The sequence below is a fragment of the Alligator mississippiensis genome, chromosome 8 (assembly GCF_030867095.1).
Source record: "Alligator mississippiensis isolate rAllMis1 chromosome 8, rAllMis1, whole genome shotgun sequence".
NCBI classification, from domain to species: domain Eukaryota; kingdom Metazoa; phylum Chordata; order Crocodylia; family Alligatoridae; genus Alligator; species Alligator mississippiensis.
In genome coordinates, this window is record NC_081831.1 from 39813283 (window position 1) to 39831435 (window position 18153).

Below are 18153 nucleotides of genomic sequence, written 5' to 3' on the forward strand. Positions count from 1 at the left end.
AAGCCAGCCCTCTCCGTAGAAGCTAGCGCCTCTGTCTGGTGCTCATAGGGTTAACTGTGGGAATGTGACATCTGGAAGGGTCAGAATCATTGGCTCATGGCTGTGGATGCAAGATCTGTGTCCTCTGCCCCCTGGGCCGTGACCCTTGCCCAAGCAGTAAGCCTGATACCCCCTGTATGCAGGAAAGTTCACACAAATCTTTTACATGTGCACCAACCTGCATGGGTCAAGAACCAGCCTCCCCTGCCTTGAAGTGGTTGTGCTGGCAGGAGCTGGGGCTAATCTGTGAGCTATGCCCTGTCAGAGCCCAGGGCTGTCATCTGGCACCATGATGCTTGCTCATAATGCACTGCCACCTAGCCCCAGGGCGGCACAGCATCCTGCCAGGGCAGTAAGGAGTGAGGATGGGGGAGGGGGCAGGAAGTCCTATAGTGTGCTCTCCCTCTAGCTACAGCACAGGCCCCCTCCAGTGCTGAGCTCTCTCCCAGACCTCATCACAGCAGCCAGGCAGGTACCTAGCACAAGGCAAGGCAAGGTGGGGTGGGGGTGCAGAGCAAAACTCATTTGCGTATTTCATTAATTGCAGAGACGGAAATAAACTGCAGCTTGTTTGTTGCCATGGCAACTGCATTTCACATCGTCGGTGTCAAGAAACTTTAGTTGCCATAATAATTAAAGGCAGCTTCAGTGACCAGAGCTGCCTCCTTTCACTGGGCTCCCCAAGGCCCCAGCCCCACTGGGTCCTCAGACTTCATCCCACCTGGCTTAGCTTAGCCATCCCTCAGTTGAGCTTGTGAAGGAGCAAGCCACCTTCTCTTCCTTGAGAAGGGGATGCGTGGGCTACGAGCAGGACAAAGGCCCAGGGGTTCATGGTCCTATCTCAGCTTAGGCACTGCCAGCCCTTGGTTACTGGTGAAATGAATGTGCCAGATCACAGGTTGTTGCTGAAGGTCCAAGAGGCAGAGATGTGAGTGCCTAGGGTCACCATGGCAGGAGAGGGAATGCTTGCCTAGTGCTTAAAGCCCCCTCAGCCCAGCCTGTGCTCAGGCCCACCAGCAGTGTCCTCTTGCCATGAGCCCAAGATCTGGAGAAACCTCAGGTTGGAGTTCTGATGGGCTGGGTTGGGCTGTGCTGCCCTCCTTCCCTGAGGGAAGCAGGGACAGCTTGATTCTGGAGGCCTGATGCTGATAGAGATCTGGGGAGCCCCTTGAAAAGTGAGAGCATCTCTCCATGTGCAGCAGCTCTAGATAGGCCCCGGTGCTGGTCCTGAGTCCTCTTGTTTAATAGGAGCTCGGTTTAACAAGGAACCTTGCTGGGGAAGACTTCCTGCCAAATCTTGGACTGTGCTGCTGAGGCCCAGTAGCAAGTAACAACAGCTTTTACGGTTTGTAGGTCCCAGCCCAGCAGCATATATCCATCACGCCACAGGCTTTGGGAGAGAGGGGCCCTGCACACTGATATGTCTAAGGAGCTGCCTGGTGCTATGCCAAAGTGCAGCTGGAGCACCATCTAGTAGCACAGAAATTAAACAACAGGAGAAAATTTGTGATGTAAAATGAAGCAGAAGGGTACCTGACAGGTGTGCACTGGCTCACAGGGAAAGGCCTCTCTCCAGTAGCCCAGGGAGAGGGCTCATCTCAGGTGCCACCACCTGGCAGATAGCTAAATAGGCTTGCTTATGCTAAAGGTCCTGCTGGACTCTAAGTGCAAGCCACACTAAGTCACCCAGTTGGATGGGCCAGAACAGGAGTGACCAGGAAGCTCCACCAGGCTTTCTTTTAATCCTGGAACCTGTCAGGTATTGTTCTACCTTCATGGAGACCTGCTCTGGTACAATGTCCATCCTATAATACAGCAGGAGTATCTGGGCTGGGATCAACAAGCCTGCCCAGGGAGCACCTGGGCAGAGCTGTGCATCCCCAGCAGTTATAAAGGATCTTGGGGTGCAGCCTGATGTGTGCTTATGGGATAGTGTATTCCACCTGCTACCAGATGCCAGTAGGGCTCACTGGGACAGGCAGTAACACCTTTATTTTAGGGAACCTAAATTCTGAAAGATCCTCTTCATTCTTGGGAAGTTCTGAGGCCTCTGCTGTTTGCAGTAGGTCACTGAAACACAACAGGAAAGAGCCCTCAGGCAGAGCTGTGCCTTTTCTTTGTCCCATGACATTTAATTCAGGTTGGGGGTTTTTTGAGATATGAACTGTAAAAGACACTGTCTTCCTCCTCTTGTGTTCCTTGGGGTAAAGGTGGAAGGGTCAGGATGACCCAGTTCAGGATAGCTGAACAGGAACATTGGAAAGAGCTGGTCCCATTCTGGCCAAAGCTGTTGGGGGGTGGAGGGGGGGGGGGGGGAGGAAGAGGAAGGGGAGAGGGAAGAAGTAGGGAGAGGTGAGAGAGGGAACAGCTGGGTCAGGGTGTGTTCAGTTGGATTACCTCTTAGTTCTGCAGTCCATCACCTCTCACTCCATTCCCTTGTTGATGGAAATCAAGGTGCTTGCAGTTCATAGAGCTTGGGCCTAATAGGTGTTAGAAGAAGAGGCAGAGATATGAACACCCAGTCACCCAGCAGGCTGTAGCATAGCTACTTCTGAAGCCATTCTCTAGGTCCCAGCCAGTCCCTCAGCATGTGCTGCTTCTCCAGTCCCACATGGCCACTAACTCACCCTGGCCCAGAGGTCCTTGTTCACAGGGCTTTGTGCATGAGGTGCAAGTAACAGCCGCTACCTGACTTGTGCAGAAGGTCAGATGGAATGAACGCAAAGGAGTGTTTTCTGGTGTGAGCCTCTGGGTATCTGTGAATCCCCTCTCACTTTCGTTGCCAGCCCATTGTTGGAGGTTTTCTGCACCGTGCTGCACTTCTAGGCAGTGAAGGTCCTGCTGCACCAGAAAGTATCACAATGGGGCCCCACATTCTCTTGTCTTTGTCTTACCTCCTCCTATCCTTTTTTCTTTAAGCTGCCACTATCACCATGTGAGTCTGGCTTCCCCTTCTCCTCTACTCTGTTAGCTTGCCTGCTCCATCTCAGCTGTGAGCCCAGCTGCCCCTTAGAATCTGGGCTTTGCACTGGACCACCATGCCATCATACTCGCTCCAAGTTTGCCTTGGATGGTGCCGCTGGAGCATGCACAGTCGTAGGATGAGGGGCAATCTGTACTGATGCAAAACAAGGCTCCATTCAGATCTCTTGGCTGCTGGTCTCCATCATGTGCTGGTAGCATAGGTGTGACATGAGACTCCCAGTCAAAGCTAGCATAGTAACAGATAGGGCTGCTCTTAATTATTACTGTTGCCCTTAGGACTCCACTGGCCTCCTCCTCCTCCATACTGACTTTTAATCTGTTCTAAGCCATGCAGAGGGGGGTGGGGGCTTGACGGCATGTTTTAAAATTCCTTCCCCTGCAGGGAATGACATGCTTCAAGAGAATTCTACCTTATTTCAGGGACTTCCCATTCTGAATCCTTGGTGACAAAAGGGTTTGCTTATGTGTTCATCGAGTTTTCCCTTTGGGAGCTAGCTGCTGGCATAACACGTGGTCCAGAACCAACCTGGTGGCCTTTTATGACCAGGTCACAAAATCCTTAGACGCAGGAGTAGCAGTGGACGTAGTCTTTCTGGACTTCAGGAAGGCCTTTGACACTGTCTCTCACCCCATTCTCATTAAAAAACTAGGGGACTGTGGCATCGACACCTACACCATCAAATGGGTCACTAACTGGCTGGAGGGCTGCACCTAGAGAGTGGTGGTGGATGGGTCATTTCCGACCTGGAGGATGTGGGCAGTGGGGTTCCCCAGGGCTCGGTCCTTGGGCCCGTTCTGTTCAACATATTCATCAGCGACTTGGACGAGGGGGTAAAAAGCACCCTATTCAAATTTGCTGATGACACTAAGATGTGGGGGGATGTGGGCACACTAGAAGGGAGGAATAGGCTGCAATTGGACCTAGACAGGTTACAGGGGTGGGCGGATGAGAACAGGATGGGTTTTGGCACTGACAAGTGCAAGGTGCTGCACCTGGGGAGGAGGAACCAGCAACATACCTACAGGCTGGGGAGCTCCCTTCTCCTCAGTGCAGAGGCAGAAAAGGATCTTGGAATCATTATTGATGCCAAAATGAACATGGGCTGACAGTGTGGGGATGTGGTCAGGAAGGCCAACTGTACCTTGTCATGCATCCACAGATGCATCTCAAGCAGGTCCAGGGAGGTGCTCCAGTAGGTGATCCTCCCCCTCTATGCAGCACTGGTCAGGCTGCAGTTGGAGTGCTGCATCCAGTTCTGGGCGCCGCACTTCAGGAGGGATGTGGACAGCATTGAGAGGGTCCAGAGGAGGGCCACCTGCATGATCAGGGGGCAGCAGGGCAGGCCCTGCGAGGAGAGGCTAGGGGACCTGAACCTGTTCAGCCTCCACAAGAGAAGGCTGAGGGGGGATCTAGTGGCCTGTTACAAACTAGTCAGAGGGGACCAGCAGGCATTGGGGGAGTCCCTGTTCCCCCGAGCACTACCAGGAGTGACTAGAAATAACGGTCACAAGCTGGCAGAGGGTAGATTAAGACTAGACATCGGGAGGCGCTACTTCACAGTCAGGGCGGCTAGGATCTGGAACCAACTTCCAAGCGAAGTGGTGCTGGCTCCTACCCTGGGAGCCTTTAGGAGGAGATTAGATGAACACCTCACTGGGGTCGTTTGACCCCAGTACTTTTTCCTGCCATGGCAGGGGGTCGGACTTGATGATCTGCTCAGGTCCTTTCCAACCCTACCAACTATGAAACTGTGAAACTATGACTCTTTCAGTGCAGCAGACAAAGTTAAAACATGATTCAGTGGTTGGAAGTTGAAGCTGGACAAATTTAACAGTGAGGTTAATTAGTCATTTAAACAGCTTACCAAGAGGCATGGTAGAGACATCACTAGCCATTTTTAAATCTACTGGATGTATCTTTGAAGGATCTGCTCTGGTTCAAACAGGCATTCCCACTGGATGGTCCTACTCTGGGTTCTGCTCCAGCTGGTGTGATACCAGAGGCCACATTAGGCGATCACAGTGACCCTCCTGGCCGTATCATCTAGGAATCTATGGATTTTCAGATGAGCTCAGCACATCAGCGTACAACAGGTACTGTGCCCTTTAAGAAGTCTCCTTCCAGATGGAGGTGCTGAGCACATTTGACAAGACACTGAGTAGAAGCAGCAACCTCTTACAGTTCTGTACTTCCGCAGCTCCCATCACTGCAGTATCTGATTGCCACAGTTCCACATAATTTCCCCTCACAGACCCCTGTGAGGTGGGGCAGTGCTACTAGCTCCAGTGCACAGATAGTAACTGGGCCAGAGAGAGATTATGGGCTGGATCCACAAAGGGACGTAGGTGACCAAGTCCTGAATGTAGATCCTGAACCTCCTGGTCAGCTGGAAGTGCCTCAGTTCCCTCAATGAAGTCCTCAGAAGCCCACAACCACACAACCTGGACAGGACTGGGAGCTGCTGGGTGCCTATGGTCTGCTGGGATCCACAGGCCCATGGCAGAATCATGCCCAAAAAACTTTTACTCAGCCCCAAAAATGTTGGCTATGTGCTGTTTGTGCCTGCCACTTTAAGGGGCCAGAAGGCAGCAGCCGGCAGGTGCCTGATTAGTGCAGCCATTTTAGATTCAGGGCTGCCCATATAAACAGGGCATTTTGCTGCTGGAAGGCCAGGTGACAACACCACTTGGCTGGAGGGTTGCTGGTATCATCTGGAGGTAAGGGAGGAGTTGTAGGGCATGGTGAGGAGGCTCCTTGTCCTGGGCATGACCTAAACCTGTACCTTGCTGGGAGCGGGTGGCCTGGTGGGGCTCTCAGTGGCACAGGAGCCCCCAGGAAATGCCCGGCCAGTTACCTCCCTGGTGAAAGGTGGGTTGGGGTGCCTTAACCCGTAGCTCCCACAACCGGTTGGGTTACCTGCTTTGTAGGGTCTGGGAGGTGGACTCCAGAGGAAGAGCGTGAGGCCATAGATGCAGGCCTGTCTGCACATTCCCCTGACTGGCCCATGCTGGGGCCAGGACCGGAAGGGTCAAAGGGCCGGGGGCCCACGCTGAGGAATGCTGAAGAGCTGAGGGCCTGGGGTTCCCGACTGGCCTGGAGGTGGGCCAGGGCTAGTAGCCCAAGGTCCCGGGGGGGACCACACCCAAAGGGGAAGCAGCTCAGGGAGCTATGCTGCCAAGAACGAAGGTGGATGAGGCTGCCAGAATGGAGGGATCATAGAGGGGTTCAACAGTAGGATTCTGGGCCCAGCAAGGGGCCGATGACTGTGAGAACTATGGATGCCATCTGCAAGGCTTGGGCTGCACTGTAGAGGAACGGAGCCACAGATAGCACCCCCTGGCATGGAGGCAGGAAATGGGCAGCTTCCCATCAATTAACATCAGTTAATTCATTACCAACAAGGCATGGCAGGAAAGAAGATGGGTGGGTAGCCCAGAAACAGGTGGGTGGGCCACAGGAAAATCGGCCCCGAGAAGGCCCCCTGTTACACTGGCTTTGACACCTATGCAGAGCTTGCAGTCCTACTCCACTTGCAGTATGGATGCACAATGTAAGTGGGTACCCAGTCATTTAGACTGGGGATTTAAGGCATCTGGATATGATACTAACCACATTGCTATTCTGTGCTGTTGGCTACAGAAAGTGGTGTGCTTCCCCCACTCAAGCCTGCTGGGCTCAGGCAGACCCTCTGCTCTATAGCCTGCTACTTAGGCACTCACTTGAAAGTGAGAGATGTGGGTCCTAGACGGTGCTGTTTTGTGTCGGGGACGACAGCTCCTTCTTGGTTTGTTGTTGTTGTGGACATGACTGACTGGGCTTTGACACCAAACTCCAAGTGAGTGCTTGTGTCCCTGAATCCGCAGCAGATGGAGGTACCTCCCTGCTGTCCCCTTAGGCACCTGCCTTGTTGGGGGACATCAAGACCACCCTTCTTAGCTTTTGTTGCTTGAAGTTTAGGCAGCAGCCTGTGCCACACACTGGCTTCTGTGGACCAGATTCTGTGGTATCCAGCTTTCTCCACATGTTGTACAGGGAGCCTGGATCCTACCTTGCTGCAGAAGTTTTCACCAGGTGGCAAGGCCCTGAGTTAGGTGTGCAACACTGAGCTCAAGTCCCCTGAGCATTAATAAGTGTCTTGTCCAAGGTCTCGCAGGAAGCCTGTGGCAGAGCAGTCCCAAGCTAGGGCCCTGGCTATGGAAATAGCCTTTCATTGACTCTCACATTATTAAAGTCAGGGGGGTTATCCTTAAATTGAACTTTCATTTAATACTCGGTGCATAAACAGGACCGGGAACGTTTCTACCCCACTGAGAGCAAGGGCACAGGGTGGCCCCTCTAGGGGCAGCAGCCATCTTTGAGTCAGTCTACGCATCTCCATCTCTTGGTTGCCAGCAGAGCCAGCTTCAAGAGGCTGATACTCAGCCTGTGGGATGGTGGTTAAGCACTTTGTGGAGATGCAGGTTCTGGCTCCATCTGGGTGAGAAGGCTAGAATACAGGCCACCCACACACCTAACCTCTAAGCTATTGATGTCAAACATTGCAAGTTGAGTATTGGAGAACATTTTGATTGCCAGTGGGGCAGTCGGCTTCTTTTATGGCAACAGTTCCTATGTCTCTGTTGCTCATGCCGCTGTCCAAGCTGGAAGGACCACAGCAGCCAGGGGCCTAGAAGCCCAAGAGGCAACAGTTCTAAACGCCAAACTGCAAAGGACAGACCCATTATTGTTGGCTGTGTTTGCTGGGCTGAAATCTCTGAAGTCTAGCTCTGCAACATTGGCATTTACCTTGCAATGGCCATTCCTGTGCGTGCACACCATCCTGTTCAGGCTATAGCCAGAATCGGCTATCAGCAGCAACCAGCTATAGTGTATGAAAACCAGTGTCAGGATTTCAGAGCCAAACAAGCAGGAGGAACAATGTCTTGCCAGCCCTTTCTGAGCTTCTCTGAAATTCCTAGCTAGTGGCAACTTGCAGATCATGATTCCCTGTGGCTATTCACCTTCTTTGAAGCTTGTCTGACAATAATTTTCCATTCCTGAAGAGCCCACAGGAACACTGCTTCCTCTGGCAGCTCCCTTCACTGGGAGCAGACTTCCCTGATAAAACCTAGAAATCACTGTAAATACTGGGCAAATGCCCTCCATCCCTATTTGAAAGGCAAATCAATGGGAGATTTTTAACCTGGAAAAGCTCTGCCCTGGTTTTGAAAAGGGGAAAAGACCAGCCAGGTCCCCCTTACTGGAATGCCTATGGGCAGCAGGGCTCTTTAGGGGTGTCCTTTAGGCAACAAAGGGCCATGGAGTTCCTTCAGTGCCTCCACCCACAGCTGTCAACACATGGGTGTATGGCTGGGGGAAAGGCAGCAAGAGCACAGAAACTAGAGGTCGGGGGCTCATGCTGCCTTTCCCTGACCCATACACCCAAGTGCCTAAAGGAACTCCACAGCTTGAATCGGGCATTAATATGCTACAGGAGCAAGGGAACTGCTAGACAAGCTCAAACTTGAATCCATTTAAATCCAATCCTGAATCCATTTGCTCTGGTCTCTTCTGCAGCACAGCTAGGAGAAGATACTTCAGAAGAATGAAAGGACACACAACTGCACTCACAGCTGTACGCACAACTGCACCCACAACTACCACCAGGCAGGCTGCAAGCAACAGCAACCAGAGGAGAAGACATTGGGTAATCGTAGTAGGCGACTTGCTGCTGAGAGGAATGTAGGGAGACAGCTGCTGCCCAGATCCCACAGCACGGGAGGTCTGCCATCTCCCTGGGGCACAGATCCGTGATGTCACAGAGAGGATCCCTGGGCTTGTGCAGCCCACAGATTACTACCCCATGCTCCTTATCCATGTGGGAACAAATGACATGGCCAGGAGCAATCCAGACCACGTCATGAGTGACTACGAGGCTCTGGGAACTGGACTTAAAGGGGCTCAGGTAGTTTTTTCCTCTGTGCTCCCTGTTGCAGGCCACGGTCCAAGGAGGCAAGAATGCATCTATGAGGTGAATTGGCATCTCAGATGGTGGTGTCGCCAAGAAGGCTTCGGCTTCTATGACCACGACACCCACTTCAAGGACAGAGGACTCTTGGGGAGAGACGGTATCCACCTCACACAGAAAGGTAAGTCCCTTTTCTTGGCCAGGATGGCCGATCTCTTGGATAGGGCTTTAAACTAAGATCACAGGGGGATGGGGAAATGCTAACTGGAGCCTACCCAGGGACCAATATACAGGAAAGCCCCATCGAGAATGAAACATCTTATGGGAGCTGAGAAAACAGCTCCTCTTCAATGCAACAGGCAGCCAATGACCTCAGTAGAAGGACTCAGGTGCCTGTACACCAATACCAGAAGCATGGGGAACAAGCAGGAGGAACTAGTCCTCCTGCTTTCACTGAGCTCTATGATGTAGTAGGGATCACAGAGACCTGGTGGGACTCCTCTCATGACTGGAGCGTAGCCATAAAGGGCTACGTCCTTCACAGAAGGGATCAGGTAGGGAAGAGAGGTGGGGGTGTTGCCCTCTATGTGAAGGAGCAGTACACCTCCCTACAGGCCAGTGTTGGTCCCAAAGAAGAACCGCTTGAAACCCTCTGGGTCAAGCTCTGGGGGGACACGCGGTAAGAGAGACCCAACTGCAGGTGTATACTACAGGCCACCTAACCAAGGGGAGGAACTTGATCTAGCATTCTCCTCTGAACTAACAGAGACCGCGTGTGCATGGGACATGGTTGTCATGGACGAATTCAACTACCCCAACATCTCCTGGGAGAAGTGCTCAGCCAGCTCGGATTGATCACGATCCTTCCTGACCAGCACCAAAGAATTTTGACTCGGGAGGTGCACAGGCCAACTAGAGGCAATGTAGTTCTTGACTTGGTCCTGGCCAAAGGGGATGACCTGATTACCAACTTAAACACAGAGGGCAGCCTAGGCTATATGACCATGAAATCATTATTTTCATGGTCCATTGCAAGGCTGACAAAACAGATACCAATCTTGAAGTCTTAGACTTCAAAAAAGCAAATTTTAATACGCTCAGGTCACTAGTAGAGAATGCCCTGAGAGACCAAGAACCACAGGTAAAGGGAACATGAGAAGAATGGTTGTTCCTTAAGGATACAATCCTTAAGGCTCAGAAAATCCATTCCCTTATGGAGAAAAAGTAGCAACAGGGTCAAAAAACCCTCTTGGCTAAGCAGGGAAGTTGCAGCCCTCCTACAGAAAAAGAAAGGGGCATACAAACAATGGAAGCTTGGAACAGCCTCTAAGGAAGACTACTTGACAATGGCCTGCACTTGTGGAAAGCAGATTAGGCAAGCTGAGGCAGAAACCGAAATAAACTAGCTACAAGAATCAAGGACAAGAAGAAGTCCTTCTTTAGCTATATGGGGAGTAAAAGGAAAACTAATGGGAGTGTGGGACTATTGCTCAATGCCTCAGGATACCTGATCACTACCACTCGGGAAAAAATTACTACTAAATTACTACTTTGCCTTGGTCTTTCACAAGACCAAGGGGAACAACATGCCAGGTAGGGCACAGAACGAGCAGGGCAGGATTGACGCCATTCCCACCATTGCCATAGAACTGGTGTACAATCAATTAAAGAAATTAGACTTGTATAAATCAGCAGGACCAGATGAACTCCACCCAAGAGTTGGCCGAAGTAATCGCAGAGCCCTTGGCAAAGGTCTTTCAAAAATCATGGGCCTCTAGAGAAATCCCAGAGGACTAGAAGAGGGCCAATGTTGTGCCCATCTTCAAGAAGGGGAAGCATGAAGACCCGGGAAACTACAGGCTAATTAGCTTAACTTCTATTCCAGGGAAAATCCTAGAGACATTCATCAAAGAGGCTATATGTGACAAACTTGCAGAAGACATGATACTGAATGACAGCCAGCACGGCTTTGTCGCAGGCAGGTCTTGTCTGACCAACCTCATTTCTTTCTATGATCAGATGACTCATCACCTGGATGAGAGAGAAGTGGTTGACTTCATATACCTCAACTTCCAGAAGGCCTTTGACCTGGTATCCCATGAGGTACTGGTCAGAAAACTGGAGAATATCGGGCTCAACTGAGGGACTGTCAAGTGGGTGCAAAACTGGTTGCGGGGTAGGACACCGAGTCCAAATGAATGGATTGGTGTTGTCCTGGTGAGATGTGGGCAGCAGCATACCCTAAGGGTCAGTACTTGGCCCAGTGCTGTTCAATATCTTCATCAACAACCTGGATGAGGGAGTGAAAAGCTCATTGGCCAGGTTCGCAGACAACACCAAGATATAGGGTTGTGCAAACACACCTGCAGATACAAGCAGACCTAGACAGACTGGCATGTTGGTCAGACTGGAACCAGATGAGGTTCAACATAGAGAAATACAAAGTGCTGCATTTGGGAAGGAAGAACCCCCAGCACACCTACAGGCTGGGCATCGCTAACCTGACTGGCACTACAAATGAAAGGGATCTGGGGGTAACAATAGACCCCAGGATGAATATGAGCCGGCAATGCGATGCAGCAGCCGCTAGGGCCAATAAAACTCTGGCATACATCAATCGATGCATCTCCAGTAAATCCAAAGAAGTGATTCTCCTGCTATACTCAACATTGGTGTGGCCACAGCTGGAGTATTGCATCCAGTTCTGGGCGCTGCACTTCAACAAGGACGTGCCAAGGCTTGAGAGGGTCCAGAGAAGGGCCACCTGCATGATCAGGGACTTGCTTGCCAAGCCATACAAGGAGAGGTGAGGGATTTCAGACTCTTCAGCCTAAAGAAAAGAAGGCTGAGAGGGGACCTGATTGCGGCTTACCGCTATACCAGAGGCATACATCAGGGGCTCAGTGAACAGCTGTTCACCAGGGTGCCCTGAGGGAAAACTAGAAACAACAGCCCCAAACTTCTGGAAGATAGTTTCAGGCTGAACATTAGGAAAAACTTCTTTACAACTAGGGTGTCCAGACTATGGAACTAGCTCCCCCCAGAGGTAGTGCAATCATCTACCCTAGAGGTCTTCAAGAGAAGACTGGACAGTCACCTGGCTGGGGTTATCTGACCCCAGATGTCTTTCCTGCTTATGCAGGGGGCTGGACCTGATGATCCTTTGGGGTCCCTTCCAGCCCTATGAACAACCTGCCCAAGCCAGTTCTCTCCCCAAGCTTTACCTCAGTCTGCAGCAGATGTGTGCACTGGGCCAGGACTTTGAGCACCAGCAATGTGCACAAGCAGCTTGTTTTAGACAGTGTCATGCCTCTTGGGCTTCTAGGCCTCTGGCTGCTATGGTCCTGCCAACTTGGACAGCAGCATAAATAATAGCAAAACTTGGTGGCATATAGAAATGGATGAGTTTTGTGTTTGCTTAAACTTAAAAGCCCCAACATGCTACGTGCACAGCATGGACATGATGCCTGCTTATCAGTGACATGGGAGCACAGGACCCTCACAGAAAGAGCCTAAACTGCAAGGTGATCCCACACAGAGAGGCAATACTGAATTTATCATATGAGGGGCTATTTATAAGGGAAGAGGGACAGAATCCTGCTGTGTGTGTGTGTGTGTGTGTGTGTGTGTGTGTACGCACATGTACATGCACATCTGCCCCCTTTGTATATGTCAGTTTCTTCATATAATGCCTCAGACCGAGCCCAGGGTACCCCTCCAATAACAGTAAGTGCAGATGTGAGAGGCAGCATTCTTGCTTGACAACCTGAATACATTTAAAAACTGCAACAATAAAATTAAAAACACAAGTTCAACCCTAAGTTACAAGCTGTAAAACAATATTAAAAAGACACACTGAGATTTAGGAGCATATTCATTAATTTACTACACAAGGACAGCTGCGTTTTCTTTTTCTCTGGCACAAAATGGGGAGACAGCCACGAGATCAAAATGGCTCAACCCCAAAGGGACAACTTGAGTTTTGGAGTCGGAGGAGTCAAAAGCACCTGCCCCAGGAGGTGGGTTGACCCTTTCATTCTTAAGAGGACAGGATATGTTATAAGAATAGAATTAATGCACCAGCCAGCTAGGCACAAGCCTAGGGGCCCCTACCAATTTAGGGCCGTGGCCCCAGGATCCTCATCAGCAGGGAAGTGGAAACAGCAGTTTTAAACTCGGAGCCAATCTTTAGTGCCCAATTTAAAACTGTGGTTTTCACACTTACTTCCCAGGGAGCTGGAAGTGGGGCTTGTCCACCAATGGGGCTGAGGAGAGGGGTGGCAGGGCTGGGGTCTGGCCGGGAGAGCCACGCTGTGCCTGGGGAAGGGGAGCGAGTGGGTGGCCCCAGGTCTGGAGGGGAGGGGGCCGAGCCCGGCTGGGAAAGCCATGCCCTACCTGGCGGGTGGGGGGCACGTAGGACTGGGCCAGCTGGGCCAGAAGCACCCTGCCGCACTGCTGCAGGCAGGGGTGCTTTGTGGGCCTTGGAGCCAATAGCCCCCCAAATTCATCTTAGCACACCTGCAGCCACCCCTCCCTGTGCTGCCGTGGCCTGCAGCAGCTCCCTGCAGGTCAGTGTAACCGGGTGCGAACCAGAGGCAGGTGGGGGGTGGGAAGGAGAGGAGGCTACCTCCGTGTGACCAAGAGTGGGGGAGGTCTTGTGAGGGGAAAAATGTGTGTGTATGCTTTCCCACAACCATGTGCAATTACAAGAAAATCCAGGACACAGGTTGAGGGGATATCATGTCACCCATGGACCTACTCCTGGGCGATGCATGCCAGGCCGTGTGGGAGCACATCGACCACAAGGCCTGTGCAAAGATCACAGGGACCTGAACTGGATGATAGCCCACTGAGCCCTGCCAGGCATAGAGAGGGACAGCTGCAGAGACCCTGTGGCCCAACTGCCATGGAGCCACCAAGACAATCAACCACCTCCTCTGGCTCTGCACCTGTGCCAAGCAGGTATGAAACAAGGTGAAGCAGCTCTGCAAAGTGGTGACCAGTGTCAGCCAGCTAACCAGAGAAGCAGTGCTGCACAAACACCTCACCAAACACCAGGGGAACTCATCGGCCCATTTTGACCAGCTTGCATCCTGGGTCAGGAGCGCCCTGTGGAAAGCCAGGAACCTCCTGATGTACAGGCACTTGGACTTTGTAAAAATGGCTCTGAGCAAACTCCAGACCTACTACCAGAAAGCAGTAGTAGAGGATGGAAGTGGAGGAGACGTGGCCAAAGTCACCTGGCACAGAGACACTTGGCACAGGATATTCCAATTCCCCCCTAGCAGGGAAGGGGGCTATGACAGTAAGGAAGAAAAAGAGACAAACAGGACAGGATAGTGACAGCGACAGCAGTAGCAAGTCCTCCAGCAGGAGCTGGAGCGACAGCGACATGGACAACAGGTGAACTGAGTCTTTGACCATGCAGTGCAGGGTGGGGATGAAGGGAATAAGTTGCCTGGTCTGAGGGACCAGCATTTCTGTGTGTGTGGGGTGCGGATGCAGCTATTGTAATGGTTTTGGGTGGTCAGTGGGCCTTTGTATGGGTGCGCAGGAGCATAGGTGCAGATATAGTAGCGGGTTATGGTTTTTCTTTGTGGTGTGATACTAGGAGTGTACTTGCATATAACCTTATAGATAGATAATTTTTCCAAAAAAATGTGTCTGTGTGTGTCTTGCAGGCTCAGATCAAATATAGTCCTATGCTTACCTGGCAAGGGAAACACTGTGACCACTGAGGCGGTCTTCCTAGTTGCACCCAGGGAAGACTGCTCTCCTGGCATGGGGATAGTTCCTGCCAAGGTAATGTATAGTAAACCACTTAGCTGCTGGAGTGGGAATGTCTTGGCTTTATGCCCACTTTATGGAAAGGGGAAACTCTTCCCTGGCTTGCTTCTGTGGCCTTATGACTGACGGCAAGCAAAACTCAGGGGCATCTGGGCTTGGGCCTGCAAGTAGGATGCCTGCTAAAGGTTTTGGAAACATCTGAAGCCCCAGATGGGGGTGGAGGATGTTTGCCCATAGTAGGGCCACTTATGGTTCTGGACTGACTCACCAATTTGGAATTTGTTTTGGCTCATTTGTCTTGGAGTACAGAAAATTTAAATTAAAAAAAACTGTGTGTGTCTCTAACTGTGTCTGTGTGTGTGTGGGTCTGTCTGGGTCTGTGTCTGTGGGTCTGTGTGTGGCGGGGGTCTGGTGTGTGTGTTGGGGGGTCTGTATGTGTGCCTGTGTCCATGTGCAGAGTGTGAAAGTAGAGTGCACACGCTTGTGTCTGTGTGCACATGCGTGTGTGTGTACATTTAGCCATAGCAGTGGTGGGGAGCAGGGAGAAGAGGTGGGCATGTGCCCCCCCAGGCCAATGGGGTCCACCCAGGCTCCCCCACCAGTACTAGAATGGGAAAGTGTCTCTCTCCCCCACCCCCCTGCAGCCCAGCTCCCATAGGGGGAGGGAGCGTCCAATTTTGTGCTTGCCTAGGGCCCTAGTACACCTTAATCCGCCTTGGGTTATAAGGAAGTAAATAGAGTGGTCAGGCTCCAGCCATGCCAGACCTGTGTGGGCAGAGCCATGTCAATCTCCCCATGCAAGCCCAGTTCTCCTCCTAGCAGGCCAACTGAAGGTTTGGGACAGCAGTGCCCTGAAACCCTGCCTTACCACGCTGCCATTCACAATAGACAAGTACTTCACATAACAATGGATATTCTTTACATGAGAAAGCCAAGGAGAGATATTTTACAGCTCTGTGTGTATGTGCCTCACTATGAGTGTACAGTTGTGTGCATGCTGTTTGTATAGCTATATGCCTCTATAAGAACCAGCTCGTGGAGCTTTACTAAGTGTCATACAGAGTCAGACCAATGGTCCATCCAGCCCAGTATTCTGTATGAAAGTGGCACAAATGTATGATATAGAGCAGGGATCAGCAACCCCTGGCACACGTGCCGAGCGTGGCACGCAAGGGCATTTTGCTCAGCGCACCACCGCAGGCTCTAAGCAGCTGCTGCCAGCCACTGAGCCCAGGCTGCTCCCAGCAGGTGGCTGGGAGGCTGCAAGCCCTGCTACAAGCAGACCAACAGCCGCTCTGGGCTCCGGCATGTTGACACTCCGGCACCCTCCAAGGTAGACATTGTGGTTTTTTCAGCACTCCATCCAAAAAACATTGCCTACCCTTGATATAGAGGGAGAACATTGAACCAGATAGCTCTAGAGTGATCTATTTCATATATAAATACTCTCCCTCTCCATCATTATTGGTTTGGAGATGTCAGAGGAAACATCTCCAACTATTCTGTCCAATACCCATTAATAGAGCTATCATTCATGAATGTATCCACTCCCTTTTTGAACCTGGCTCAGTTATCTGCCTCACCACCTTCTGTGGCAATGAATTCCACAAGTTAACTATACATTGCATCAAAAAATTCTTTCTCTTGTTAGTTTTAAACCTGTCATCTAATTTCAGTGGGTGCCCCCCAGTTCTAGTATGCTGGGACTTGGTGAACAACCTCATTTGTGTAGTTTTGTGTGTGCTAAAAGTAAAATCTTGTTGCACGTTAATGGCTCAGATATCAGTTTTCCAGCCATATAAGTGGCAGTCTGAGCATTCATGCACAGTCATTCCTTTGTCCAAGCAACGTGAATGTGAAAGCAGCCACTCAGATACTGAGCATGAGCACTGGGCACTGGCCAGGCAGGGAGAACAGAGTTTCCATGTATGTGTTCAGTGTGTGAGCTAGAGTGAAAACTACACTGAGAATGTGAGACTGGAAGGGTCCTCCTGGCCCTTCAAGCCCAGTGTCCTGCATTTCCAGGCAGCCATTTATCCAAAAAGTCCTAAACAACTGTCTCCTCCAATCACTCACACACTGCAACCACACAGCACATTTCTGTGGAGCAGAGATCAAAATTGCCTTGCATGCCCCACAAAGCAAGCATGGAGGGGCCTGTAACAACACGCTACTGTCCCATCAGGCTGTCCCCATCGCCAAATTTACACATTGCCGGTGGGCATGACCTTCTGTAGCAGGTCCTGAGATGGGGCAGGACAGCTACTGGGAGCAGGGCAGCAAATCTGGTTTGCAGTGCCCCCTTCTGATGCCTTGCTGCTGCTCCAGAAGAGAAGGGCATGAGTGATTGACCTGAGCTGCCAATGGGGCCCGGTGCCCTGCACAGGCTGCTACAGTGGGAGGTTCTGAACATTTATTGCTCTTACATAACAGGCAGAGGCCCGGGGAGCTCTCAGCCAGCTGCACAGCTGTACGCTGCCTGCATCACTGTGGCGCCTGTCTGTGCTGAGCACAACTAGGCTGAGGGGAGAGAGGCTGGACACAGTTATTTGTCAGGAGCTTTCTCTCTGCACTGGACCTATGCAATGGGATTCAGGCTCTTGGTCAGGTTCCTTAGCACTAATAGTGACACAGGCCAGAGCTGTGTGGGCTGGAGGGTGTGCAATACTGGGCACAAGCAGTCTGCTCCCTTTCAGAGTAGGGTGCATTGGTAGCAGTCACGTGGGGGTGGGGGTGGGGGAGGCAATGACTCAGTGATGTGTAATGTGTTGGCTACTGGGAACCAATGGCGCTGCTGGGCCTGGCATGTGCTTGCTATGTGGTTCCCATGGCAACGTACAAGCTGTCATGGTCCAAGGATTTCTTGAGCCTGGCTGTCCATCTCCATGCACATAGGGCTTCTCCCATGCCCCATTCAATCCCTCAGCCCCTGCTTATACTTAGCCACCTTCCTGCTGCAGCCCTCCCCACCCCAGTGCCCTGCAGGCCCTCTTTCCTCCCCTGGGCCTGGGAAGTCTCCCCTCCCTTTTGTTTCCCACTGTGGAAGAAGGCTTCAGCCACAGACACTGCTTCAGCTCTGGGGACTAATGCTTGCCCTCTGGCTGCTCCTTGGAAAGACGGGGGGTGGGGGCCGGAGCAGAGCCATGAAGACAGCCAGTCCTCAGTGTCTCTGTTGTTTTATCCACCGCCCTAGAGGCAGCAGGGCCTGGGCAAAGCAAGATGAGAGGATACAGTGCTAGAGAGATATGCAGTGTTGCAGGTGTGGAGTGATCAGAGTCCTGGTCCTCCAGACTTACTGAAGAGGACCAGAGGTCTGTATTAGGGGATCAATAATAAAGAGCAGACAGCCTGAAGGAAGGGGAGATTACAACACACAAGATGGATGCATGTGTGC

General features: G+C 51.6%; 1 long non-coding RNA gene across 2 annotated transcripts in view; it reads left to right on the plus strand.

Annotated features, from left to right (window-relative positions):
- Window positions 1-15104, plus strand: part of LOC109281812 (uncharacterized) — a 42354-nt gene extending 27250 nt beyond the window's left edge. The window contains exons 3-6 of one of the 2 annotated variants that reach the window (XR_002088595.2): window positions 4971-5118; window positions 8582-8711; window positions 9001-9153; window positions 9739-13286. This is a non-coding gene — a long non-coding RNA (uncharacterized LOC109281812). Of the gene's footprint in view, window positions 1-4970; window positions 5119-8581; window positions 8712-9000; window positions 9154-9738; window positions 13287-14653 lie in introns of those variants that run through there. The other variant, XR_002088594.2, reaches the window with a different exon arrangement.
- The last annotated feature ends 3049 nt before the right edge of the window (window positions 15105-18153 follow it).